We start from the raw sequence: 27,892 nt of genomic DNA on the forward strand, positions 1-27,892 counted from the left end.
ATATATATATATATATATATATATTTCTAAAAAAAATAAATAACACACCAATCACCTACTATGTGTCACGCATTATCTAAAACTTGTTTTCCAGTTTTCTGTTTTACATAAAAATACAAATTTTCCTTCTTTGATGAAAATCAAACTTTAGAACACACACAAACAAAGTAGAAAAACATCGAGCAAACACAAACAAAGAAGGAAAACGTCCAAACAAACACCTACCGTTTAAGGTTCCTCTCCTCTCCGCTGGGTGGTATTTTTTCTTAGCCTTGGGGAACGGTCGGTGTTTATCCTGAGAGGAGTCTTGTCTCTGTGGGTAGAGGAAAAATATCTTAGTAGAGTTTGAGGAGAAATATCTTAGTATGGAGTTTGGGAAGATAATCTAATAGCAGCGAAGTGCCAGCATCGTTTATAGTGCAGTAACAATAGTCACCTTCCCTCTCTGCCTGCCTGTCTGTCTGCGTCAGTCTTTCCAAACTTAAATATTGTTGATATTATTGCTATTATTAATATCATTTAAAGTGACTAGAACAGTGGTTCTTAACGGCGCACCCCTTTAGGGATGGGGGGGGGGGGGGGGGGGGCGATTTCCAGGGGAGGAGCGAGCCCCAGGGAAAAATTAAAATTTCTCTTATTATATTCGTTATTGTCTCAACAAAATTCAGGAACTAATATTCATTTTATGAAATAATTAAAAAAAAATCGGCGAGGCACATTTATTACATATTGGTGTTGCTCTTCAGCGAATCAGATTGCTCTTGGCAGGGAAAAAAGGGGGAGATCGGGGATGATTGTGAATGTGAAAGATCTGTTAAAATACAACTTATGAGAAAAAAAAATCCGACAAACAAGAGACCATCCTTCGATGATTCAAATCATGACTGCTAACATTAGGAAACAGAGACCTACCACCACGAACTAAAGCTTTCACAAACAACAACCTTCAACAACTAAGTTGTGTTTACCTTTAATTCACCTGGAAGTTGCAAAAAGTCGCTGATCTCGAATACAATCCTTCATTCTTAAAAGAGGCGCGTCAAAAAAAAAAAAAAAAAAAAAAAAACAAAAAAAAAAAAAAAAAAAAAAAACTTCTGCTTGTGGAATGCTAAGGCAAGATGTTTGTTTAAGAAGCGGAGGTTGCAAAGCCCAGTCATGAAAACGGAATGCATTAGCTGAGCATAGCTCCTGATTTAATGAGCGGCTGCTGGGACTCAAATAATTATCTACTATTTTACTTGTAGGAATCAGTTTACGTTCGACGATATTTTGTAAAAATGGAAGGCATGGGGACACTTACTTCAGTCTTTTTCTGAGAGAACCCTGGCATAATATTAATAGGGACAAATACTCCCTCAAAACTGTGAACATATTACACCTTTGACCTTACAACATTAAAAGCTAGGTAGTTTCACTTTCATAAACAGTCATTATGTATCATGTTAAGTAATGGTACGAATCTGCCTATAATCTTTTATAGTGCAACCAGAAGTGAATCCCCAAGCTTCTGTTCCTCATTAAAATATGAAACAAAAATTCATGGAAATAAAATATCTTTCTTAACCGCCATAAACTTAACGTAGAAGGAAATATAACAAAACGTTTAAGGGAAAGGGAATACATTATACCATTACAAATGAGTGTACTTTAAAAACATCCTTTACTATCAAGCACAGCACATGAGTTTTGCATTCAGATCAATTATGAAAACTTGACATAAAAAAAAAATCATAAAATGATACTGCCCGAAAAGCATTTCTTTCATACAAAATAATGCACTGAAAAATGAAAGCTCTGCAAAGTTCCGCCGACCTTTTCCGTTTGACTTTGGGACAATATGACAACAGTAACGTTCATGGCTGAGGGCTCAAACACGAGAGCCACTTTTAATTAAAATCTGTTTCGCAATGGTATATGATATTATATCAAATGTCTTTGACCCAGAACATAGGACTTGACTCGTTCCGTTCGTTGATGGAATTAATCGTACGTACTTTTATTTCCACCTGCATTATATTGGAGTCTTCAGTTTCATCCTCTCCAATAATCGAGGATAACCCAACCATTTCCAGGCTATCCATCTGAACGAGGGTGTCGTTGGGTGTACCTGGTATTAAATGCAATTTGAGGCGTTTAGTGGAGACAAAAATCTCTTAATGGAGAAATTTGCTTGCATGTACGATAGCAGAAAACTTAAAGGAGAAATTATACCCAATTATAACATTAAGCTGAAGAGATATTAATATTTCAGACTGACCAAGATACTGATGAACTGAATCCTGGTTAAAAAAAAAAAAATCATATATCAAAGGTCACAGAAAAAAAAAAGTCACATTAATCTTTCCTCGCTAGTGACCTCAAACGGTTTTAACCCGGCATGTACCCATGTATCCACCTTTGCGGCGTGTTTAGTACAAGTCCCGTTGAGGACTACTGTTAAAAACATAAACAAAAGATTGTCAATATCATAAAGATAAAGACCTCCAAGAAATATTGTGAATTTTTCCCTCTGTCTTTATTACCGGCCTTGAAAAATTTATGTGACAATTTTTTTCCTAGCTTAAAATTGTGACTTTTTTTTCGGTAAGTTAATTTCTGGCCACCGATGGACATTCTGCCTGTTTACAGGTAAGTACAGGTGTTATCGAAGAACACGGATTCTGTGAAGTTATTAACAACGGACAGTTGAGGAAAACACAATTAATTACTTGCATTATAAAAGGAAAAGTCGACCATAGACGTAAATAAGTGACGATAACGTTATATTTTGTATGAACATCAAAATTCGACAACCCACTTGGGAAAGTTTTATTTGGGGGGGTTAGGGGGGGGGGAACTTGTCTACTACGAATACCCCTCACAATTAACTGCTAATAATACCTTCTCCTAAGCTTCATGAGTTACTTGGAAGACGAAGTTTAGATTTAAGCAAATTGCCTTTCCAGGGATCTTTCAACACTCTTCCCGTCATTCTGCCTTTACGTACGTGACATATCCTCCCTAGAATCCCCTATTCTTCCTTCGCTGTCGCTTCGTGTTATGCTACCTTCAATGCGAGCAGGATCAAAAAAGGCAGCGTTCTTATTCAGAACCTTACGTCATTGTCATTGCCACAAATTGAACCGTTAAAATGGTTCGATTAAACGAAGCTCTGCATACTGAAACGTGTGATGGGATGCTAAGTCTGTCTGTCTGTCTCTCTCTCTCTCTCTCTCTCTCTCTCTCTCTCTCTCTTTAATATTTATAGCTAACTGCAAAACATGAATAGCAAGAAAAGCTACACGAACACAAAGTATTAATAATTCCAAAGTAGGAAATGAAACATCTAAGCGTGACTACTAAGATGAAGTGAAAACAAGACTTCATAGATAGAAAACAGTAATTAAACCATAATACATTAATAATTCCAATATAGGAAATGAAACATCTAAGCGTGACTACTCGATGAAGTGAAAACAAGACTTCATAGATAAAAACAGTAATTAAACCATGATAAAAATAAAATTATGATAAACCACTGTTACAGATGAAATACGTAACTGATTCTTATTAAAATAATGCCATTATCTTCATTAAAACCGTAAAGAAAAGACTGCAAAACTCATGATATTTATTAATATAATAATTCAAATAGCCATGAATCTTCAGTTTATGTCCCTTTATGGGTCATACGAGCGATGCCACTATTTCATGGAGACATAGTGTGCTAGGTAATTCGAGAGAGATAACGTGCTATGTTGAAAGCTCCGTAATAAATCTTGTTCTCTTCCACTTACGAGCTTGTAATAATAATGAATTGAAACTATAAAATACTCATTTGGGATTTAACTATAATACAGAACGGTTTCGTTTTCTAATGTACAACTTTAAAATTCTCCTAGTTTTCTGCAAAAGCAAACTACTGTGTCGGCTCAGTCCGTCCGTACGCCCTCGGATCTCAACAACTTCCTGAGACTAGAGGGCAGCAAATTGGTATGTTGATTATCCACCCTCCAATCATCAAACAAACCAAATTGCAGCCCTCTAGGCTCAGTAGTTTTAATTCAATTTAAGGGTAAAGTTAGCCATGCATCGTGCATCAGGTAGCGCCTTCCAGAGCCATGGGACGCACCCTCACTCTACCACTTCTGTTGAGCAACTGGAGAGCTGCCGGTCATAGGTGATGGTTTTATACAGCATTATACGTGTTTCATCGACGCATTTCTTGTTTATTTTAATCTACATTTCCAAAACAAAAACTCTTGAAATTTGGGAGTTATATATCATTCTTTACTTGACTAGTTCTGGTATTTGACAAAAGCTATAAAAGCAAAGGGGGAAACTTATAAAAGTAGTTGTTATGATTCATCTTGCTATATTTCTAAGTCGGGGGCTAGCAGACACTTGCCGTCGAATGACCGAGTCATTTATGAATTAAACAGATTATAGAACTTGGCCAAAGGCCAAGCACTAGGACCTATGAGGTAAATCAGCGCTGAAACCGAACTTAACAGTTAGAAAGTTTGAAAGGCGTAACAGGAGGAAAACCTCAAAGCAGTTGCACAATGAATCAAATGTAAAAGGAACGAAACCTCACTCATTTCTGCATGTAAACTTTTAAAAGGAGAGTCAGCGATGAAACTTATGTAATAAGAGAAAGAGCATATTATGGGAGGGTGGGGGGTGGGGGGGGGGGGGTTTACATCAAAATACAAAACACGGAATTTATCTCCCTGTGTCCAGCATTTATTATCTTAATAGATATAACGGGACACCACCATCCATTCACAGAAAACAGGACAAGACCGGGATAAACATAACACATAACAGTACTTATATTCGAACCATTTCGAAAACAAGTAATTAAAAACTGCCATGAAAGCGGGCTGACGGACATTCGCTTCGCAATATGTTACTCATAAATAATTGAAAACGCTGCTGCTGGTTTAACATTTTCTATAGAAACTATGTACGAAGACCATTATAGACGAACGACATGCAAGGACTAGTTATTTAACAGCGAATCGTCAATGTAAGGATTAGCGTTTTGTGGAATGTACAAGAAAAAAAAACGTTCATTATATATGTAAGTCCTAGAGATTATAATTAATGATATATTTAATAGCATAATGTGATGCGCTGTGACCTTTTTGGAATGTGGAGAACAGAGCCAAAGCGACGACCCGAGAAAAGCTGATAAATGATTTCTGTGATGGCGTGATATGAAAACTGCATAGAAAGACGGGTCAACGTTCGTCCTGTAGTTATGTCAGTTCATGGGTCTTTTTCAAAGTGCCTTTGGGAAACTGGCTGCGACCAGTAATATGAGGCGTTAACGAAGTGTACATTCGTATGTGCGTGTGTGCCTCTTCTATTCCTAATGTATCATTAACCAAGTCTATGGGAGACTTGCGTAGAGACGTCTGTGGGAGAAAGGTAAGATGCTGGGGGAGCTCTGCGAAAGTTTATTTATATTAAGTGAGTGAGACATTCAGGCTGCAATGGGTGAGTTGAATTAATTTAGCCAAAGGGGTGGCTTGTTGTCTGTTTGACATTTGTAAGAATATCTAATCTTTAACTTTGTCTTTAAACTTATGTGTGCTAACGAGTGTGTTTCTCGTGTCTTTGAAACAGACGATTCAGGCGAGGAACTATGTGTTCTGGCAAAGAGGGACCAAGAGTCCTAGGGGGACAGAGAGTCCCAGATGGGAGACAATTGGTGTGACAAATTACTGTTTTAGACATTTAAATGTTGGGGGGGTTAACTGAGTTAAGTTAGTCTGTGAGACTTGATTTAGACTTGGTTGATTAACTTTCCATTGTTAAATAAATAGTTATTTTTTATGTAACTTTGTCTCTCATTTTGATTACCTGACAGAATGGAGAGAAAGAGGTGGAGAGAGAGAGAGAGAGAGAGGGATCGCTTAGAGAGAGAGAGAGAGAGAGGTCGCGAGCCGTTGGTCACTTGGAGAGAGAGGGAGAGAGATTGTGTGTCGGCATGCTTGGCGCTCGGAGTTCCATGTTTACCAAATAAATAACGAGGTTCATATCCTCGTTTTACATATATATATATATATATATATATATATATATATATATATATATATATATATATATATATATATATATATATATGGCTAATCTGGTAGTGTCAGTTTGTATATTAAGCCTTCTTTTGACTATGGTGTTCTTTGTAAAATCAGTATGCCTCAGTAAAGGGTCCGAATAGGACCGAAAGTACTCGGCTAACTCGCTTTTTCATTTTTTTCCTTCTTGGCAAAAAAACCTTTATTTATACATAGCATCACGTTTTATATACTTCGTGATCAAGTTATTCATATTATATATATATATATATATATATATATATATATAATATATATATATATATATATATATATATATATATATATATATATATATATATATATATATATATATATATATATAATATATATATATATATATGAATAACTTGATCACGAAGTATATAAAACGTGATGCTATGTATAAATAAAGGTTTTTTTGCCAAGAAGGAAAAAAATGAAAAAGCGAGTTAGCCGAGTACTTTCGGTCCTATTCGGACCCTTTACTGAGGCATACTGATTTTACAAAGAACACCATAGTCAAAAGAAGGCTTAATATACAAACTGACACTACCAGATTAGCCATAAGGGCGATTTTCACTCTACAGAGAGGAGGAGGAGTCATAGGCTAGACACACCTTGAAGGATACCCGCAGTAAACAAGTGATTCTTCCAGAAAAACAGTACATTTTGAAAACAACACGGGAGCATAAACAATTTAATATCATGAATTTTTACACAAATTTTCCCAACAAAAATTATTATTAATGAAAAGACGAAAGAAAATATAAATATATATATATCGAGCAAGAGAAAGAGGGAGAGAGAATATCGAACCACACAGAGAGAGAGAGAGAGAGAGAGAGAGAGAGAGAGAGAGAGAGATAATAACTATATACATGTGGGACTAATTTATTAGTTGTTCATTTATTTTGAGGTCCTTCATAAACATCTTACAAATATATGGGTCCAAATGGTACATTCCCAGACTAAGATTTTGGTTGTTTTTATTAGTGATTTGTATAATTGCCGATTCCAGTAAATTTCTTGAAAGATAATCATTAGATCTAGCAATTACCGAGGTATCACCCCAATTAATACAATGAGATTTTTCTCTCAGATGGATAAACAGTGCATTTGAAGTCTGGGCTGTTCTAACTGAATACATATGCTGCTTAATCCGAACACATAAATTTTTACTAGACTGACCAGTGTAAAACGATGGGCAATCCTTACAAGGAATTTTGTAAATGATGTTGTTATTTGTTACGGGACTATTCTTAATTAGCATATCTTTAATGGTATTGTTATAAGAGAACACTACATTAACATTAAACGATTTAAATATTGATTTTATGGTTTCAAATCCACGAAAATAAGGTAAGCTAAGTACATTTTTAGGGATTTCGTTTTCATTAATAGCAACATTATAAAACTTTTTAAGAGCTTTTTGATAACATAAATCAATTAAATGAGGTGGGTAGCAGAGATCGTTTCCTATCTTTTTTATGTATTCTATTTCTTGGTCCAGGTATTGTGGACTCGTGATACGCAAAGCGCGTAGGAACATAGAAGAAAAAATTGAAATATTAATATTTTAATTTGACGCATTTCAAAACTTTCTCACTGAACAAGCACTGGAACAATTTTCAACCTTTCAACTTTCATGACATACGTCTCTCTCTCTCTCTCTCTCTCTCCTCTCTCTCTCTCTCTCTCTCTGTTTTAAGGATGATCCCCAAGTTTCCTTCTTCATTCTGTAGTAGCAAAATGACCCGAATTTCCCAATTTAGTTGATATGATTTAATATTCTTGATATCTCAGTAACCTGTTGCTGGTAACAGAAATGAACAATTCTACCTGTCAGAGAGAGAGAGAGAGAGAGAGAGAGAGAGAGAGAGAGAGAGGGGGGGGGGGGGGGTTCCGGAACAAAGTATAAGAGATGCAATTACCATTATTCATTGACATAGTGACATAATACGTCTTGTTACAAAAGTGAAGCAAGTACCTAATGATTTTGAATCTCTTTTGACTTATACTTGCCAAAGTTATTTTTAATCGATTTATCATCGTATTTACAATCGCCCTTACAATTGCGGAGGTCATTAAATAGTTATCCTAAGAACTTATAGTGATGTTATGTAAAAAAGAATATGAAGGTTTTTCTTTTAATTATAGTTAGGTCCTCTTCTTTCCCACCGTTATCCCTACATTAAGGAGTCGGTTGCCGGATGCGCCTTCTCCTCCACTACCTTCTATCAATGGCATCGTCCTCCACCAGACCTCTTCTCTCCACATCTTCCTTCACTTTATCTCGCCATCTCATTCTGTCGTCTCTCGACCTTCTTCCTCTAAGAGATTCCTCGCAAGCCCTCTCCACTCCCTCCTCGTCATCCATCCTTAAGACATTTCCATACCACCTCAATCGTGACTGAATTATAGTTAGTTCATGGGAATTAACTTATGCAAGATGACAGCTAACGGTAATACCATTACTCTTATTACTGAGACTACTACTACGAATAATAATAGAAATGAATACCCAAACACACATGTATAATATATATATATATATATATATATATATATATATATATATATATATATATATATATATATATATATATAGCAAAGTACTTGCTCTTAGAAGTCATATTCAAGATAATCATCTTTTTAATATACAATTTAAATTATTTTGCATTCTGCATTCTATGAAGGACCTACTTTTGTGTTAATTTTAAATGTGCAAGAATAAAGAGAAAGTCAAATTCACCACAGTTAGATAAAAGATTAAAGGAGATTCCAAACACCTCTTCTTTTCTCCTTTCTCGCGTCTCCCATGAATTACTGATAAAGTCACTTTTACCTACAACGTTCCGAGGCCTTTGTGAATCCACGAAATTCATTGCCGCGTCTAGTCCTATAATTTATGAAACGCGAAATCCCACTTATTTTTCTTTTTTTCGAAATTTTTGGAGCCACGGAGTTCCATTCGTTGATGGCAGATTTATTTCTTTTCCTAGGTTTTCGTCCTTTCTGCCACATAAAGCATAAATTTCCTCGATAGCTCAGAATATATTGCTTTTATTACCTAACCTAACAAGAGGAGAGTTGAGGTTGGAATCCATCCTTCAAGATGGAGGGATTCAGGGCGATATTATTTGGTCTTTTTTTAAATGTCAGTATTGCGGAGCTTTTTATATTGTTACCTACGTCTCGGCAGAATAGTGTAAAATATTTACTTGCGACAGCAGGAAAGAAATCCCTATAATATATATATACTATATATATATATATATATATATATATATATATATATATATATATATATATATATATATATATATATATATATAGATATTATATATATATATATATATATAACTCATATCCACATTACCGTGATTCATATACATATATCGCGCTACAATGTCCTTTAATATCTAATTCGATCTAACCTCGGGAATTAATATATTTTTCATATATGCTTTAACCGAAGGGGAATTTTTTCCTCGCGATAAATAAGATTTACCTGTACTTGGGCGCGAACGCAAGGTACATTATAAATCCAGGACCGTCAGTGGAAAGCGATACCACCCACGCGAGAGGCTTAAAGGTATTATGTCGTCTCCACCTCAAATACTTTCTTCGCGCTGAAGTATCGTTGGTTTGGAGACAACATCAACCCGCCTCGACTCCGGTAGTAGTAGCGCTTTGTGAAAACACGTAGCATTTTACATAAGTCATATCACATTACCGTGATTCATATACATATATCGAGCTACAATGTCCTTTAATATCTAATTCGCTCTACCTCGGAATTAATATATTTTCATATATGCTTAACCGAAGGGGAATTTTTTTTCTCGATAATAGATTTTACCTGTACTTGGGCGCGAACGCAGGTACAATTATAAATCCAGGACCGTCAGTGGAAGCGATACCACCCAACCGCGAGAGGCTTAAAGGTATATGCTCTCTCACCTAAATACTTTTTCTCGCTCTGAAGATTCGTTGGTTGGAGACAACCATCAACGCCTCGACGTATTTAAGTAGGCGCTGACACCACGTCGCATACATAGTCTATCCATTACGTGTTTATATCATATATCGAGCTACAATTTAATCTTTAAGATTCTAAGCGCTCTACCTCGGATTAATATATTTAATGATATGCTTAACAGGGGGAATTTTTCTCGATAACCGATTTTACCCTGTCTTGGCGCGAAACGCAGGTACATATAAATCAGGACCGTCATGGAACGATACCCACCCAACCGCAGAGGCTTAAGTATAGTCGTCTTTTCTCACTCAAATAATTTCTCGCGCTGAAGTATTCGTTGTTTGGAGACATCAACCCGCGCGACTCGTAGTAACTAGCGCTTTTGACAACCCGTAGCATACATAAGTCATATCATTACCGTGATTCATATACATATATCGGAGCTACAATGTCCTTAATATCTAATTCGCTTCTACCCTCGGAATTAATATATTTTTAATATATTGCTTAACCAAAGGGGAATTTTTTCTCGATAATAGATTTACCTGTACTTGGGCGCGAACGCAGGTACAATTATAAATCCAGGACCGTCAGTGGAAGCGATACCACCCAACCGCGAGAGGCTTAAAGGTATATGTCGTCTCTCACCTCAAATACTTTCTCGCGCTGAAGTATTCGTTGGTTTGGAGACAACATCAACCCGCCTCGACTCCGGTAGTTAAGTAGCGCTTTTGACAACCCGTAGCATTTTACATAAGTCATATCACATTACCGTGATTCATATACATATATCGAGCTACAATGTCCTTTAATATCTAATTCGCTCTACCTCGGAATTAATATATTTTCATATATGCTTAACCGAAGGGGAATTTTTTCTCGATAATAGATTTTCCTGTACTTGGGCGCGAACGCAGGTACAATTATAAATCCAGGACCGTCAGTGGAAGCGATACCACCCAACCGCGAGAGGCTTAAAGGTATATGTCGTCTCTCACCCCAAATACTTTCTCGCGCTGAAGTATTCGTTGGTTTGGAGACAACATCAACCCGCCTCGACTCCGGTAGTTAAGTAGCGCTTTTGACAACCCGTAGCATTTTACATAAGTCATATCACATTACCGTGATTCATATACATATATCGAGCTACAATGTCCTTTAATATCTAATTCGCTCTACCTCGGAATTAATATATTTTCATATATGCTTAACCGAAGGGGAATTTTTCTCGATAATAGATTTACCTGTACTTGGGCGCGAACGCAGGTACAATTATAAATCCAGGACCGTCAGTGGAAGCGATACCACCCAACCGCGAGAGGCTTAAAGGTATATGTCGTCTCTCACCTCAAATACTTTCTCGCGCTGAATTATTCATTGGTTTGGAGACAACATCAACCCGCCTCGACTCCAGTAGTTAAGTAGCGCTTTTGACAACCGATAGCATTTTACATAAGTCATATCACATTACCGTGATTCATATACATATATCGAGCTACAATGTCCTTTAATATCTAATTCGCTCTACCTCGGAATTAATATATTTTCATATATGCTTAACCGAAGGGAATTTTTTCTCGATAATAGATTTACCTGTACTTGGGCGCGAAACGCAGGTACAAATTATAATCCAGGACCGTCAGTGGAAGCGATACCACCCAACCGCGAGAGGCTTAAAGGTATATTGTCGTCTCTCACCTCAAATACTTTCTCGCGCTGAAGTATTCGTTGGTTTGGAGACAACATCAACCCGCCTCGACTCGGTAGTTAAGTAGCGCTTTTGACAACACGTAGCATTGTAGCTCGATATAGTATATGAATCACGGTAATGTGATATGACTTATATGTAAATGCTATGTGTTGTCAAAAGCGCTACTTAACTACCGGAGTCGAGGCGGGTTGATGTTGTCTCCAAACCAACGAATACTTCAGCGCGAGAAAGTATTTGAGGTGAGAGACGACATATACCTTTAAGCCTCTTGCAGGTTGGGTGGTATCCCGCTTCCACTGACGGTCCCTGGATTTATAATGTAACCTAGCGTTCGCCCCCAAGTACAGGTAAATCTATTATCGAGAAAAAATTCCCCTTCGGTTAAGCATATATGAAAATATATTAATTCCGAGGTAGAGCGAATTAGATATTAAAGGACATTGTAGCTCGATATATGTATATGAATCACGGTAATGTGATATGACTTATGTAAAATGCTACGTGTTGTCAAAAGCGCTACTTAACTACCGGAGTCGAGGCGGGTTGATGTTGTCTCCAAACCAATGAATACTTCAGCGCGAGAAAGTATTTGAGGTGAGAGACGACATATACCTTTAAGCCTCTCGCGTTGGGTGGTATCGCTTCCACTGACGGTCCTGGATTTATAATTGTACCTGCGTTCGCACCCAAGTACAGGTAAATCTATTATCGAGAAAAAATTCCCCTTCAGTTAAGCATATATGAAAATATATTAATTCCGAGGTAGAGCGAATTAGATATTAAAGGACATTGTAGCTCGATATATGTATATGAATCACGGTAATGTGATATGACTTATGTAAAATACTACGTGTTGTCAAAAGCGCTACTTAACTAACGGAGTCGAGGCGGGTTGATGTTGTCTCCAAACCAACGAATACTTCAGCGCGAGAAAGTATTTGAGGTGAGAGACGACATATACCTTTAAGCCTCTCGCGGTTGGGTGGTATCGCTTCCACTGACGGTCCTGGATTTATAATTGTACCTGCGTTCGCGCCCAAGTACAGGTAAATCTATAATCGAGAAAAAATTCCCCTTCGGTTAAGCATATATGAAAATATATTAATTCCGAGGTAGAGTGAATTAGATATTAAAGGACATTGTAGCTCGATATATGTATATGAATCACGGTAATGTAATATGACTTATGTAAAATGCTACGGGTTGTCAAAAGCGCTACTTAACTACCGGAGTCGAGGCGGGTTGATGTGTCTCCAAACCAACGAATACTTCAGCGCGAGAAAGTATTTGAGGGTGAGAAGACGATATACCTTTTAAGCCTCTCGCGGTTGGGTGGTATCGCTTCCACTGACGGTCCTGGATTTAATAATTGTACCTGCGTTCGCGCCCACCCCCGTACAGGTAAATCTATTATCGAGAAAAAATTCCCCTTCGGTTAAGCATATATGAAAAATATTATTCGAGGTAGAGCGAATTAGATATTAAAGGACATGTAGCTCGATATATGTATATGAATCACGGTAATGTGATATGACTTATGTAAAATGCTACGTGTTTGTCAAAAGCGCTACTTAACTACCGAGTCGAGGCGGGTTGATGGTGTCTCCAAACCACGAATACTTCAGCGCGAGAAAGTATTTGAGGTGAGAGACGACATATACCTTTAAGCCTCTCGCGGTTGGGTGGTATCGCTTCCACTGACGGTCCTGGATTTATAATTGTACCTGCGTTCGCGCCCAAGTACAGGTAAATCTATTATCGAGAAAAAATTCCCCTTGCGGTTAAGCATATATAGGAAAAATATATTAATTCCGAGGTAGAGCGAATTAGATATTAAAGGACATTGTAGCTCGATATATGCATATGAATCACGGTAAGTGTATATGACTTATGTAAAATGCTACGGTGTTGTCAAAAGCGCTACTTAACTACCGGAGTCGAGGCGGGTTGATGTTGTCTCCAAACCAACGAATAATTCAGCGCGAAGAAAGTATTTGAGGTGAGAGACGACATATACCTTTAAGCCTCTCGCGGTTGGGTGGTATCGCTTCCACTGACGGTCCTGGATTTATAATTGTACCTGCGTTCGCGCCCAGTACAGGTAAATATATTATCGAGAAAAAATTCCCCTTCGGTTAAGCATATATGAAAATATATTAATTCCGAGGTAGACGAATTAGATATTAAAGACATTGTAGCTCGATATATGTATATGAATCACGGTAATGTGATATGACTTATGTAAAATGCTAGTGTTTGTCAAAAGCGCTACTTAACTACCGGAGTCGAGGCGGGTTGATGTTGTCTCCAAAACCAACGAATACTTCAGCGCGAGAAAGTATTTGAGGTGAGAGACGACATATACCTTTAAGCCTCTCGCGGTTGGGTGGTATCGCTTCCACTGACGGTCCTGGATTTATATTGTACCTGCGTTCGCGCCCAAGTACAGGTAAATCTATTATCGAGAAAAAATTCCCCTTCGGTTAAGCATATATGAAATATATTACATTCCGAGGTAGAGCGAATTAGATATTAAAGGACATTGTAGCTCGAGATATATATATATATATTATATATATATAATATTATAAGTATATATATATATATATATATATATATATATATATATATATATATATAATATATATATATATATATATATATATATATATATATATATATTATATATATATTATTATATATATATTATATATATATACATAATTATTATATATATATATTATATATTACCCTATATATATATATATATATATATATATATATATATATATATATATATATATATATATATATATATATATATATATATATATATATATATATATATATATATATATATTATATATATATATATAATATATATATATATATATATATATTTATATATATATATTATATATATATGAAAAATTTAAATTAACACCTATTTAAGATCAGTACAACGTAAGGTAGAAAACGAGCCACTGTAAATACGCAGAGCAATCAGCGGCATATAATAACTTAAGTGCAGCCAACCTCCTTGTAGTAGTACATCGACCGGTCGCGAGAGAACGAGGATTTCGGGGTTCCAGAAGTTCCTCGAGGTCCCAGAAGTTTGTCGAGGTTCCAGAGGTTCCTCGAGGTTCCAGAAGTTCCTCGAGGTTCCAGAGATTCTTCGAGGTTCCAGAGATTCTTCGAGGTTCCAGAGGCTCCTCGAGGTTACAGAGGTTCTACGAGGTTCCAGAGGCCCTTCGAGGTTCCAGAGGTTCCTCGAGGTTCCAGAGGCTCTCGAGGTTCCAGAGGTTTCTCGAGGTTCCAGAGGTTCCAGAAGTTTCTTGAGGTTCCAGAAGTTCCTCGAGGTTCTAGAGGTACCTCGAGGTTCCAAAAGTTCCAGAAGTTCCTCGAGGTTCCATAGGTTCCTCGGAGTTCTATAGGTTCCTCGAGGTTTCAAAAGTTCCTCAAGGTTTCAGATGTTCCTCGAGATTCCAGAGGCTCCCCAAGGTTCCAGAGGCTCCTCGAAGTTAAAGATGTTCCTCGAGGTTCTCGAGGTTCCAGAGGTTCCTAGGGGTTCCAAAAATTCCTCGAGGTTCCGGAAGTTCCTCGAGGTTCCAGTTGTCCTTGACTAATGTCGAAAGTAAAAGAAGTCAAAATAGAACCAGCGAGAAGGATGTGCTTAGATTATAGAAAAAAGAGAAAGTGTAAGTAAACAATGCGGTAATGTCAAATGGGGAAAGACAACCACAATCCAGTAAAAAGTAAATTGCTTTACAAGACAAGGTGCTAAAAAGGTTGCATAAAAATGGACTTCGTTTCAGCAAAAAATTGCGATAATTTGATTATCGGAGGATGTATGAAAAAAAAAATAAACAAGAAAACAGGAAGTATCATCGAGTGAAAGTAGATGTTAGAAATTATATATTACCTGTCAATATAAAATACAATAACTTAAGACATCTTAAATTATTCATAACTCGATCAAAGCTGAGCGTCTTTTAAAGTTTTCAGCGAGGATGCCGAGATTCCAAGAAATTTTGGGGAATGATAAACCTTTGACGAAAATGGAATGGACTATTTCAATGACTAACCCAGATTCCGCAAATCCTGTATCCCCTACTTACAGTCGCATCAAAGTCGTCACATTTTCGTATTCCTTTAAAACAGATACCAAGGGAGACATTCACACTCCATTAAACAAAATAAAAAGGGAAGGGGGCGGCGCGGGAGTGGCGAGACACTTATGTTGCACAGAAAAAAATCACTGAAACGTCAAGACGTTATTCAATGAAATAACCTATTATATTATCACTACAAGGGGGATGCTGGCTATCTATTTTTGGAAGGAAACAGGGCCTTTGAAACGGCTATTTTTTCATGCCAAACATAAACCTGTTCCCTTTTACGTCTACAATAAATGGAGTTTGAATCCAACCGGATCAAGAGAATGTGTTCGTGCCACTCCTGCGAGATTCGACCGTTCAATCCATTTGCTTTTATCTTAAAAATGAAGAAAGATACACAGATGAAGTTGCAAATGGACTTGTAATGGGAGGACAGCGCAATGCATTATGCCCAGCCGAAATGGAAAATGACATCTGCCCAACCGGTAATGGAATTTGGACCTTCATGGACATCCCGATTGGACCTTCATGGACATCCCGAATAAGCGATACCAAAACGAGTGCTATGGTGTTCCCATTTTCTTGCCCTGGAAATGCTCGGCTGCATAAACTGAAATATCAAACTTGTGTATGAAAATTTTATTATTTTCTACAACTGAAAATCAGGTGTCAATGGAGAGTTTCTGTCAAAACTATATTTATATACAATCAGATGATAATAATGGCTTTTGATTAATTATTTTTCACACTTAGAGAAACATGACTTTTTCCTGTTAGATGAGAATCTGGAACCTGAACTGACCTAATCAGCATAATCGTAATCGTAATCAGAGGTCTTGGATTAGTTTTCAGAATTTGGATAAGGTCTAGCGACCAGAACTACATACAAGGCATCCCGTTAATCTCTAGAACTACTGCACAATAATCACTCTTAACAGAAATGCTTCCTCAAGCTTAACACTGTTGTACAGTTTCATTATTAGTATTATTATTATCAGCATTACATACATGAATCAAGACTAAAATCCAATTCGAGTGGCTCTCTAACATGCAGATGTTACCAGGGTCATGTTCCAAAATTAATCTGACAACTGTCACAAAACAAAATTAATGACAACTGTCACAAGACAAAATTAATTTGACAACTGTCACAAGACAAAATTAATCTGGCTACTGTCTCAAGACAAAATTAGTCTGATAGCTGTCACAAGAAAGCAAAACAATCGATTTCTTTGTCACTGCTATTCGTATGTAACAGGTAGAAACCTTAACCAAAGTTATACATATTCAATTCTTTATTATCATTTCTAGTTCCAGACGGAATTCATTCATGTTAATGACAGTGGGAAAAAAATGGTCTCCTTCTTGACTGAACCTGATTCATTATTTTCCTTCCCAGACGTTCCTCCTCGTTTCCCTTGCTCAAGGGATTTAGACGGTTATTTTTAGAAACTCGAAGATCAGGCCGGCTATTTAGGAGAGGTAATTTGCAATCCAGCAGCGCTGCGGGAGATCGTGATTGGAGGCTTTTATCGGTTTTGCAATCATTGGCCGTGTTTGAGCCTTAACGGCGGCGTCCGGCTTCTGTAAGAAAGACGAATTGATTCGGAACTAACGCTAAATGAGCCTTACTTTGTGTTTGCCTTTACATTATGTGGGAGTTGTACTATGTTTAGACGCTGAGAGAGAGAGAGAGAGAGAGAGAGAGAGAGAGGCCGAGAGAGAGAGAGAGAGAGAGAGAGAGAGAGAGAGAGAGTATTTCTGCCATTACCTCCACGAAATCCAAGTAAACTGAGGATACCTTTTCCATAAAAATCCACTGAGAGACGCAACAGTCTTTATTTTACTTATTTTTTTTATTTATTCATCTATTTATATTACTGTTTTCTCGTTTTCGTTAGGATGTTAGAAAATTGTCCATCGCCTGTCTGTCCACTGGCTCTTAAGAAAACACAAGAGGAACTTCCTTCCTTGTTGCATTAATTTTATCTTTTTATTCAGGAAAAAGAAAGCGACTGTCCAGCTTACATTCACTTCATCTTAATACTTAATTAAAACATGGAACAAATCTTCTTCTTAGTGTGAGAAAGACACGCCTTTTATTTTTCAACATACTTCTCTTACTTTTTTTCCCCTTTTATTTACATATTCTCACATTACATTTTCATACTCCAGTCCTCGCTTAGCGTCGTCACACTTACAACAAACAACACTATTCACCCTATCCATTGATTCTCTCTCTCTCTCTCTCTCTCTCTCTCTCTTTGTCTCTGTCTCTGTCTCTGTCTCTGTCTCTCTCTCTCTCTCCTGAAATCTGGAAACATTTCCACAATCATCCACGACGCAATCTCAGTGTGCTGGAAGAAGGGAGGGAGAGGGAGGGCGGGGTGGGGGGTAGGGGGTTGGCATAACCAGTGGTGTGAAAAGGGAAATCGAAGTCGCTTTTCCGGCCTTGTCTTAGCGAATCTGATTCTGGCTTAATGGGTCATCGACCCTTCAAAGACGTAGGAAGACTTGATAATCAAAATCTAACCTTCTGCAGAAGAATAAACCGAAATATAAACTTTCCCCCTTCAAGGATCTGTCTCCAGTTGGATCATATTTTCAAACTTCTCGAAATGATACGCGAAAGTTTCTTTCTGCAGCCTTTTCGTGCTTATTTTTTTTAACACCCTCGTGGGTATTCACCAACTTTCTGTGACCTATTTTTCTGTTTTCTCACAAAGTATCTACGTCAATTCCCGCTTGATAGCGAAATGATTCCATATCATTTTAATGGTTATAATGGAAGACTATTACATGTCGTTTGACATTTAAGGGAATACAGAAGGTTTTAATCATGACTAAAAATTTCTAAAGTACAGTAAGTGCCTGCAGCCCACCATATTTGTTCAAACTGTCTGTCTTTACAATTAAATTCTCGACGAATCATTGATGAATACATCTAAAAATGACAAATTCCCTAAGCACATTCCAGCATGAACAATCAAACCTTTGACACTAGACTAGACTAGAAATTAAGCTCCATGGAATCACATTCAAACGCAGGGTAACTTCCTGACCCCTTTCGACGGGCCAGTGATTAGATTTAGGTTTTCATTTTGTTTTATACTTTTTTAGAACAGGCTATTTAACAACAGCGGCAAAAACAAATTGTTTTATGGACGTACTGAAAAATAAACGCGCACCGCAGATGTGGGAATCGTGAATTTTATTTTAAAAACCAAAAGGTTAATAAAAAGAATAAAATTCTGTATGCCATTGAGCATTCTACCTCATATATATACATGTGTGTGTGTGTGTGTAGTCGCTGTAAATGTTGACCATGGAACATTGCTTTCGAACGACAAGATAGCCAACCAAAGTATACTATTGTTCCAAATTCATATTTTGCCAATAGATAATATTATCAAATGACGGTTCGATTCCTATTACAGGGCTATTGTGCAATTATTCTTTAGTAAATACTTAAACGAATTAATATAACGACCGTTTTGTGTGTGTGTTTGTTATAGATGTCTACAATTCACATAATTTTAGATTTAGTTACATTCCATTTGAACAGATTAAAAGAGAACCACACATTGAAGAAGGTAGATATTGGCAACTTGATCAGTTGGCTCCTTCGGCTATTATATATGCAATCGATACACGTACCTATATTTCATCCATTTTACAATGAAGACAGTCATATAAAAATATAATTGTCACAACGATTACATCCGCATTACGGAAAGGCACTTACAAAATATTTAAGTCACATCTAGATTCAGTTCTTGGGAACATATATAGTTTTTCCCAATTACCTAACGCGTGCAAGCAAGCAATTTTCCGGAAAATGTTTGTAAGCATTGCGTGGCTTCGAATGAAAAATAAAATCTCAAATCCCGACCGCAGGTTATATTCAGGCTCTCTATCCATTTCCAATGAAACAAGCCGCGGGAGCCCTAAAGAAAAGACATTAGAATGTTGCCTGCTTTACACTTATTGGTTTTGTCCTGACTCCAGAGATTTCCTTTTAATTTTTCTGTTTTTATTTTAATTTATTTATTTATTTTTTTTATTTTATTTTTTTTCTTTTGTTTCATAAACCAAACAAACAAGTGAAGAGGAAGATATAGCTAAAAATGACAAGGCCTCTCTCTCTATTTAAACATTCCATCTCAAGCAACCTCTTTTCTTTTCTTTTTTCTATTTTTTTGAATAATTTCGATATATTTAATTATTTTCAAATATTGCCATTAACCAGGGCCTTCTGTTATATCTCCCCCTTAGGTGAACAGCGGCGTCAGTGCAGCTCACGGGGTGCACTGTAGAAATTACCGCAGGTTCTCTGCAGCGTCCCTTTGGCCAATAGCTGCAACCCCTTTCATTCCTTTTACTGTACCTCCATTCATATCATCTCTCTTCCATATTGCTTTCCACCCTCTCTCAACAATTATTTCATAACGCAACTGCTTTGAGGTTCTCCTCCTGTTACACCTTTCAAACCTACCTACTCTCAATTTCCCTTCCAGCGATGAATGACCTCGTAGGTCCCATTGCTTGCCCTCTGGCCTAACCTCTGTAATAATCCATTCCACTCTATTGCATCGCCTCCATTCCCTCCGACTCCAAGAGCGTCTCCTCTCCAGTCCCTCTTCGTTTCGCGTCGCTTGTCGCCACCGGCAAATGAATCAGCTTCCGAGAAATATGGAAAACGCGAGAGGACAAGAAAAGCGGAGCCATCTTGTGCAAGAGGAGGAGGAAGGCGCAGAATTAATTAACGTAAGGTAACGTCTTCGACGCTGCTGGAAATTAAGCTGATTATCTCAGAGGAAATTCCCTCACTGAACCTTCTTGGAGTCTAAAATTCGTTGGGTTCGGCCGACTTTAAAGCTATGGATTTGTTCGTTCATCCATCTACTCATTTATTTATTTATTTATTTTGCTTGTGAGGCATGGTATTTCATGTCTATTCAATTATCCATTTATCTATTTTACCTGTGAGGCATGGTGTTTCTCATTTATTCAACTATTCATTTGTTTGTTTTGCTTGTAAGGCATGGTATTTCTCGTTTATTCATCTATTTATTTTGCTTGTTGTAAGGCATGGTATTTCTCACTTATTCATCTATTCATTTATTTATTTTGCTTGTAAGGCATAATAGTTCTCATTTATTTATTTTGCTTGTAAGGCAAGGTAGTTGTCATTTATTTATTTATTTTGATTGTGAGGCATGATATTTCTCATTATTTCATCAATTCATTTATTTATTTATTTACTTTGCTTGTAAGGCATGGTATTTCTCATTAATTCATCTACTTATTTATTTATTTGTTTTGCTTGTAAGGCATGGTATTTCCCATTAATTCATCTATTCATTTATTTATTTATTTTGCTTGTAAGGCATGGTATTTCTCATTAATTCATCTATTCATTTATCTATTTATTTTGCTTGTAAGGCATGGTATTTCTCATTAACTCATCTACTCATTTATTCATTTATTTTGCTTGTAAGGCATGGTATTTCTCATTAACTCATCTATTCATTTATTTTGCTTGTAAGGCATGGTATTTCTCATTAACTCATCTATTCATTTATTCATTTATTTTGCTTGTAAGGCATGGTACTTATCATTTATTCATCTGTTCATTTATTTATTTTGTTTGTAAGTCATAGAATTTGTAGCAGTTTTCTTTCGAAAACAAATAAATATAACGTTAAACTGTGCTGAGGAGGATTCTTTAATTGTTTGACCTTTATACGTATTGATTCACTAATAGCTCTTTCAAGGTGTCATATTTTTCTTGGTTTTTAAAAATGTTTTCATATTCGAAGCTAAAAACATCTGACTTCGCCATAAAATATACTATCTAATGAGGGCTATAACGTTGATAAAAGCCCCCGTTCTCGAACGGTGTACTTCACCTAGCACAAACTATCAAGAAATAAAAACGCCCCAGAATGAAGTTACACAATCTATGTTGGTAGGACGCTACAAGACCGAATTCTACTTAGGTTCTGTCTGCTATCATCTTTGATTCTAACTTTATCAGTGCTCTGAGGTTACCGAGCATTCTTGTTGGAACGTGGTTAGTCTTGTAGATAATGTCATAGCTGTTATGTCACTACATTCCTGTTTTTTGCATATACACAAAAGTACGAATATATATATATATATATATATATATATTATATATATATATATATATATATATATATATATATATTATATATCTGTTACCTTTTATCTTACCAATATCTGCAGTTATACATGAGTTAGTATATTGATTAATGAATCAGATATATAACATTTAGCATAAAAATCAACGAATCAATCAGCATAAAACATTAATAATGTTATCAATTCAATATATGAATTTTTTATCAGTTAAAATATGATTTTTATCATGTTAATCTTCATTCTATGCAATTATCAGAGTACATTAGTATTTTTCTGTAGCATATGTATCTTAATGAGATGAGTGAAAAACTGTATCATTATATATCACGTGATCACTATTATTTACCAATATCATTGTTTTATATTTTATTACTTGAATCAATTCATGTACACCATGAATTTTTATTTTATTTATATTATCTATATATTCACATAGTGTCTGTATCACACTCCTATAAGTCAAATGCAAGTCAAGTTTGAGTAATATTCAGTAGTTGGTTTTAGTAGCTGACCGAGCTAATGTAAGTGTTTACATAATAAAAATATGGAATGTTAGTCCATATATATAAAAGACTAAAACTAAAGAGGTCAACCAGATTGCTTGCAGGAATGTGATCAGACTAGAGACGCTAAAGATGACGTATACAATAAAAGTAGGCTAAGATAACATGCCGTCACCTGTAGTCATTCAATTGTTTATAAACTTTAGTCCAAGCTTCCTGCTTGAGACAAACACCGTGACCTATAGCTCAAGCGGCCTACGTGATCTGTAGCGTGTCTCATTTTGATTGTGTGTTCGTATGTAACTATGTCATCTGATAGAATGTTCATATGTTCGAGCTACTATCTGCTTCCTTCATAACTTGTAACAGAGATGTAGAACAGAGCAGAACAGAGTTAGCTATCGTCATTAGAAGACCTGTACCTCTTTACCTAAGCTTTATCATGTAGAGGAACAGAAGTAGCCATCATCATTGGCAGAAGCGATCAAGCTATCGTTATTAGAAGACTTGTACAATCATATCTGATCTTCAGCATGTAAAACTTCAGAAGAATATATATATATACTTCGTGTTTTCTACAAGAACCTCCTCACCATGAGTTTAACACATCATCGTCATAAACAAGAAGATAATCCCGACTTCGTAAGTGATCTACAAACCCCAAAACACTCCATTGAAGATGGAAGTGCAATACCAACCGACTTAGCGTAAGATTATCGCAAGTCTAACATTACCTCATAGGGCGCCTTATCATACAAGGCACAAGCCCTAATATTGGTGGCAGTGGACCAGAAGAACTCTACAACTTCTCCGAAGAAATATCAGAATAATGAAGTATCATATAAGAACTCTTCAACGACGACGAAAGCAGCAGATTCTTCAAGCAACTTATTTTCATCGTTTAGTGAGCTACTTCAGAAAACAACAAGAACTCTTTAACGACGACGAAAGCAAGAGATTCTTCAAGCAACTTAGTATCATCGTTAGTGAATAACTTCAAGAAACAAAACCGACGTGTCCTTTTTCCTACGACAACGCAAGCTTCGTCTCTCATTAGAATCATTCAAGAAAACATCGTTAGTGAGCGTTTCCAGCACTCCAAGAAACAAACCGAACGCGTCTGCAGCATCGGATCTTTCAAGGGCTCGAATCATCGAAACAACGCGCACGGGGGAAACTGAAGCCAAACCAGGTCATCCGCTAAATAGAGAAGGAGGACCAAGGCCGTGTGTCGTTATCGGAACACCGTGACTTCCCACAAAAGCAAGCTAAGTACAATTTTTTATTCATTTGGAGTAACTTTGAGTGTCGAATTTTCTTTGAGATTCGTAATGATATCTATTTATTGTTTATAATTATGGATATTTTTACTGTCATCATAGACCTGGATAGGTTCACTCATTGTTAATGCCATGGATAAAAAAGTTTGTACAGCGGACTCTTTTGAATTCCAAAATATCAGCGAATTCATGTGGGTTAAGTCTGGTCTAAATGGCTTTCTCCCCTCCCCTGTATTTGGATGTCGTCTGAATTTACTTTGCCCTTGTGACAAGTATAATTTCACTTGCAGGCTGATTAATGGAACCTGTTACAGTATCCTGCAGTACGAGAGTTTCACATCGCAACTTAAAAAAAATCGTTCGTCGCTGCGGACGACGGCAGTTGAGTAACAACCGCCTACAATGTGAAAGGAATAAGCACCATCATGGACTTCTTCGACCGACACCGTATCCCGTCGTTAATCTCGTTTTAATGCGGAATGCTCCAGCGACTGTCGGAAATCGACTACAAAAAGGGACATACTTCCGACAAATTACGACCCGAAGGATATTCAACTCTACTTTGCTGGCGAAGGACTCGTGCTGGGGATGTTTTTTTATTCATCGCGAACGTAATCGTGTAGCTTAGGATGCAGAGAATAAGTATGAGCGCAATATAGAATGTTGGACCCGCCCAGGCAATTTTCCCCTTGTTTTAACCATTGAAAAAGGCCGTTTCATTTGGCTATAGGTGGTTGTCTGGAACTGTGTAATGGACGAAAAGTGGTTCGAAAGCTAGTTAAATGTGAAGTAGTATAACCTCGGTCATGTATCCTATATATATAAATGATCATAAATAACAGAGTCGAAATATATCTTTGCGTGTACGCAATAGGAACCTATATATATAAATGATCATAAATAACAGAATCGAAATATATTTTTTGCGTGTACGCAATAGGAATCTATTATATAAATGATCATAAATAACAGAATCTAAATATATCTTTACGTGTACGCAATAGGAATCTATTTGAAGTGCACATATATTAATCATAATTATATGAATCCATATACATATGTATAAACAAATCAGGTAGCCTATAATCAATCTGTTACCTTTTATCTTACCAATATCTGCAGTTATATATGAGTTAGTATATTGATTAATGAATCAGATATATAATATTTAGCATAAAAATCAACGAATCAATCAGCATAAAACATTAATAATGTTATCAATTCATATATGAAATTTTTTATCAGTTAAAATATGATTTTTATCATGTTAATCTTCATTCTATGCAATTATCAGAGTACATTAGTATTTTCTGTAGCATATGTATCTTAATGAGATGAAGTGAAAAACTGTATCATTATATATCACGTGATCACTATTATTTACCAATATCATTGTTTTATATTTTATTACTTGAATCAATTCATGTACACCATGAATTTTTATTTTATTTATATTATCTATATATATTCACATAGTGTCTGTATCACACTCCTATAAGTCAAATGCAAGTCAAGTTTGAGTAATATTCAGTAGTTGGTTTTGGTAGCTGACCGAGCTAATGTAAGTGTTTACATAATAAAAATATGGAATGTTAGTCCATATATATAAAAGACTAAAACTAAAGAGGTCAACCAGATTGCTTGCAGGAATGTGATCAGACTAGAGACGCTAAAGATGACGTATACAATAAAAGTAGGCTAAGATAACATGCCGTCACCTGTAGTCATTCAATTGTTTATAAACTTTAGTCCAAGCTTCCTGCTTGAGACAAACACCGTGACCTATAGCTCAAGCGGCCTACGTGATCTGTAGCGTGTCTCATTTTGATTGTGTGTTCGTATGTAACTATGTCATCTGATAGTATGTTCATATGTTCGAGCTACTATCTGCTTCCTTCATAACTTGTAACAGAGATGTAGAACAGAGCAGAACAGAGTTAGCTATCGTCATTAGAAGACCTGTACCTCTTTACCTAAGCTTTATCATGTAGAGGAACAGAAGTAGCCATCATCATTGGCAGAAGCGATCAAGCTATCGTTATTAGAAGACTTGTACAATCATATCTGATCTTCAGCATGTAAAACTTCAGAAGAATATATATATTTTTATACTTCGTGTTTTCTACAAGAACCTCCTCACCATGAGTTTAACGCATCATCGTCATAAACAAGAAGATAATCCCGACTTCGTAAGTGATCTACAAACCCCAAAACACTCCATTGAAGATGGAAGTGCAATACCAACCGACTTAGCGTAAGATTATCGCAAGTCTAACATTACCTCATAGGGCGCCTTATCATACAAGGCACAAGCCCTAATATATATATATATCATATATATATATATATATATATATATATATATATATATATATATATATATATATATATATATATATATATATATATATATATATATATATATATATATATATATATATATATATATATATATATATATATATATATATATATATATATATATATATATATATATATATATATATTAGATAGTGTGTGTGTGTATATGATTTGTGAGCTGGTATAATCTACTGTATATATATATATATATATATATATATATATATATATATATATATATATATATATATATATATATATATATATATATATATATATATATATATATATATATATATATACATACAGATTGTGTTCCTGCCCACCTCGGGTCAATATACAATTTACAGAGAAGTAATTAAAAGTCCCCATTGGAACGCGAGCAGTGAGAGGGAGGGGAGAGAGGGTCTGAAGGCAATTACGGTTACTGAAGGAATGTGAAAAAAGAGGTGACAAGGGAGGAGGAAAACTAAACACAATTTTTTGAGAGATAATTGTGTGCAGGGGGCGTTTGACATGGAACATGGTATATATTTTTAATTCTTTAACTCCTGTTATGGTGCTTTTGGCACATTTTTTTTAGATACATGCAGATATGACGTCTTTATTAAAAATAGATTTTTCTCACTACTAACTTAGCCCTTCGTATCCACGTTGTAAAATAGAGAAAGCAAAAGCACTGTAGATAATAACTACCAATAAAAAAGTTATAGATTCCCAACTTATTTTACAAAGACAAATACCCACTATTGACAGCACTCAACAATACAATCTTTCCACCAAAAACCGTAAATTACATGGTAAATGATTCATTCTCTCTCTCTCTCTCTCTCTCTCTCTCTCTCTCTCTCTCTCTCTCTATATATATATATATATATATATATATATATATATATATATGTGTGTGTGTGTGTGTGTGTGTGTGTGTGTGTGTGTTTGTGTGTATTTATGTACTTTAAATACAAGAGATGAAAAGATACAGAAACTGAGACGTCTTCTCTAACTCCTCAAGAATCAGCACAAACTCCTTTAAAGGAAAACTGTAGCAAATAAAAACAAACGCACCTATCATTTTTCCCGTACAGGTTTTTCATTGGGAGAATACCTTTTGCCATCAAACACTCCTTTCTGTCAACTCGCTTAATAAACTTTCAATACACCAAAGTAAGGCGTACCGACTTTGAAAACATATTAAGTTCCAAATGAAGTTTCTGAGAATGAGCTAGACCTTATATAATAATAATAATAATAATAATAATAATAATAATAATAATAATGTGGCGCCATGGCAGAGTGGGTTAGGTCGTCAATGGACTGGTTAAGCAACATTGGGGCTCGTCAGTCGTTGGATGGGTGACCGCTCTCCTCGGCGTTGATTCCTTGGGAAAGGATCTTTACCATAATTTCCTCAGTCCACTCAGCTGTAAATGAGCACCTATCCCTGATGGGTAGGGTCCAGCTATTGGTTAAATAGCAAAACTCAGCAATGATGATAAGAAATGAAGGAATAAACGACAACGACGTAAATGGAACCTCTGGCAACAGAGGAGCTTCGTCCGGCAGCCAAGTATTCAACCCAATTGAAGGGGAAGACGGTCAGGTACTTGGAGGTCGTCATCCAGCAACTGACCACCACAACGACAGTAACCAACAGCCTGAGATTGGAGCTACAGAAGCAAACCA

The 27,892-nt window shown here is 36.2% G+C and overlaps 1 long non-coding RNA gene across 1 annotated transcript in view; it reads right to left on the reverse strand.

Annotated features, from left to right (window-relative positions):
* Positions 1–219: 219 nt before the first annotated feature.
* The window catches only part of LOC135224107 (uncharacterized), a 45,743-nt gene continuing 18,070 nt past the window's right edge, over positions 220–27,892 (reverse strand). Inside the window, exon 3 of the long non-coding RNA XR_010316614.1 lies at positions 220–313. This is a non-coding gene — a long non-coding RNA (uncharacterized LOC135224107). The remainder of the gene's footprint in view (positions 314–27,892) is intronic.

Source organism: Macrobrachium nipponense, chromosome 10 (assembly GCF_015104395.2).
Source record: "Macrobrachium nipponense isolate FS-2020 chromosome 10, ASM1510439v2, whole genome shotgun sequence".
Lineage (NCBI taxonomy): Eukaryota > Metazoa > Arthropoda > Malacostraca > Decapoda > Palaemonidae > Macrobrachium > Macrobrachium nipponense.